General features: G+C 58.6%; 1 long non-coding RNA gene across 1 annotated transcript; it reads right to left on the bottom strand.

Annotated features, from left to right (window-relative positions):
* Positions 1 to 290: 290 nt before the first annotated feature.
* On the bottom strand, positions 291 to 2,605 carry LOC123614918 (uncharacterized). Its single transcript, XR_006722414.2, has 2 exons — positions 2,327 to 2,605; positions 291 to 715 (listed from the first exon to the last, which is right to left on the bottom strand). It is a non-coding gene; the product is annotated as an uncharacterized LOC123614918 (long non-coding RNA).
* Positions 2,606 to 2,833: the final 228 nt, after the last annotated feature.

Raw genomic sequence — 2,833 nt, forward strand, 5'->3', positions numbered from 1 at the left:
TGGGTGGTGGGTGTGTGGGCTGAGCCATACACTGCCTGGGGCACAGTAAACGGGCTACAGCAAGCACATAATTATCCTCCAAGGAGAACTGTGTCCCTTTCCCTTCTAAATGCGCTCAGACACTATGAGCTTGTAATTAAAACTAAGGCAGATGTCACTCTGTGCTAAGAACATGCATAAGAAATGAGAGGATGGAGATGATGCTAAGAGGTGTTGATAATGCAGGGTAATTGCAATGACATTCCATGAAATGTGTTTTGTTCTTGAAAACTGGAATTGACTTTGATGTCTTTCAAAGCCTTAATACATTTTTAATTCATGCAGAAACTCTTTTCTCAGTTCTGCAGGCTCTGCCAGGAGCATTCTGGGAGCTGGGCTGAGCATGACCTTGAACAGAACTGTCATACTGAGATGGTCCAGCTCCTAAACCTGTCCCCGGGTGGGTGCAGTGGGTGAGGGGTCCCAGTCCTGTCACGGCTGAGCTGCGACTGTCATCTCCATGATGCAGAAGGGCGGCTCACCTCCCAAGGAACCCGGGTCCGAGCCTGTGCTGTGCCCATGGGTCGCCGTCTCTGCCAGGGGTGGAGCATGATTCTCTGGGTCGAAGCTGCAGACCTGGACCCTGGACAGTGCCAAGCATCAGCAACGTGGGAAATTGAGCAGATTTGCATCCAGAGCTTAGAGTCCTTCCCCTTCTCCTGCTACCCCGTGCGTGCTGTGTGAAGGAAAGGGAGGGAGGGAGCTTGGCTCAGAGTGGCCTCACAGCAACAGCTATGAGACAGCCTCCTCGCCCCACCCTGGGTGAGGGCTTCCCCTGAGGACCCAGCAGATGACAGCGCCTCCCAGGGTCAGCTTCCTCCATCGGCCCCACCTTGGCAAGGTGTCCACAGCTTCGGCAGCGCTGGCCCACAGCAGGGACAGCATCCTCAGGTCACTCCAAAGGTGGAGAGGAGAAAATGCTCCCAGGACGGAAAGTCCAGGTGCAGCACCGCTCTCCACCGTTTCCTCAACAACCTCCTCGTGAGGGACCCCGGCCCCGTCTTTCCTCGGAGCTCTCAGGGGTGGGTGCAGGAAGCCCAGCGCCGCCCGGCTCCTGGAGGGCCCCCCGCCCCCCGCGCTGAGGGTCTCTCAGCAACCACAACACCCCAGATAAGCCCTCTTTCCATTAATGAGAGGGGCTCTTGGGAAGGGCTAGGCAACAGGACGTAACCGGGGAAGATCTGTGAAGTCAAGGAGGGGTCCGGGCAAGTTTTTTAGATCTAAGATAAGGCATCATTGCAAAATGTTTACTGCTCCTGTGATGCCGGAAAAGCAATGTGCATGAAAGTTATTTTACTTAAACATCCTGATGGTCGTCTCTGGGGAAGGCTGAAGGATAACGATTTAGGGGTCTGACGCAATACACAAACAAGGACTCAGACCAATGCTAAGCGCCCCAGGCTTTCCCACAGACGCAAGCACGACAGCCAAGCTGCCAGCCCTTCTCTACCCGCCACCCTTTTCCAAACACGCGGTGTCTCCCAGAGCCTCTGGCTCTCACGCTAAAAGGAAGCACTGGGCCCAGATCTGATCCTTCTCGAATCTTATGACCGAGTCTGGGGCTGCGTCAGCTTGTGTATGTGCTGCAGCTTGATACAGTCCACGTGCGTGCATCTGGGGCGGCGTCTGTGTTACCGGCAGTCCGGCCCCATGTGAACTGCCTGTGGGTGTGACGCGGGGGCTACCAGTGTGCCTCACCTGTTTGTCTTACAGCTGTTCCGCTGCGTGTCACCCACGTGCCGTCCTCTTGTGCTCTACGGGCTTCTTACGTGTGTTCCCGGTGACTGTACTGTCAGCCTCCCACACACCGCTACCTGGACGGATGCCATCTTTGTCTACGTGACCCGTGTGCTACCTGGGCCCCGTGCTGCTGTGTGATACATCAGTGCTGCCTGAACGTGGCAGTACCTCGCGTCACTTTCACATGTCGCCTGTGAGTGTCACTGCTTATCTGTGTTGCCAAGAGTCTGCTCTGAGCCCTGTGCGCGTCCACCTGTGCGTGCGCTGCAGCTGGAGGCTATTACTCTGCGTTGCCCACAGACCGCTGTGTGCCCGCAGCTCCACGTCCCCCTACGCGTGCCCAACTCCTGGGAGTGGTTTCCGGGTGACCCCCACCCCCCGCGGCCCCGGCGCCCCTGACCCCCGACCCCCAGGACGGGCTCCCTGACCCCCCCTTCAGACGGGACACCGGGGCCAGGGCGCCGGGAAGGGCACAGTCCCCGTTCTGGGCCCCGCCCCGCCCCCTCTACTAACGAGGACTCCTCGCCCCAGAGGGGCAGAAACGCACCTCAGATTTGCTCAGGAAAAAGCAGGGCGGTTGGTGCGCTCCTGACCTGCGGTCTCGGCAGCGCAGGCCCAGCTTCAGGCGCGGCTGGATCCAGGGCTCCAGTGGTGTCGTCAGAACTCAGTCTGCTCCTTCTTCCAGCTCAAGCCTTTGCCTTCATGCGGCCTGGCTTCGCTAACAGGCCCCAGTCTCCCCGCCGGGCTCCTCCAGGCTCCTCCACGGTGACAAGGCGGCGGCAGCGTCCCGTCCCCGCCTCCTCTCAGGGCCGAGGCTCTCCTGTCGGCCCGGGGCAAGGCCTGGCGCTCCTGGTGATTGGACTGAACGAGGTCATGTGACCATTTCTCACCCAATCAGTGCAGCCAGGATACAGCCAGCGGAACTGTAAGAGCCTTCCCTATTGGTCCTTGAGCAAGTCCTGATGCTCACTCTGATTGGACACACAGAGGTCATGTGACCAGCTCTGCCCAATCACTGCAGCCAGAACATAGGCAGTGGGAAGTGCAGGAGCCT

The sequence above is a fragment of the Camelus bactrianus genome, chromosome 32 (genome assembly GCF_048773025.1).
Source record: "Camelus bactrianus isolate YW-2024 breed Bactrian camel chromosome 32, ASM4877302v1, whole genome shotgun sequence".
Classification (NCBI taxonomy): Eukaryota; Metazoa; Chordata; class Mammalia; order Artiodactyla; family Camelidae; genus Camelus; species Camelus bactrianus.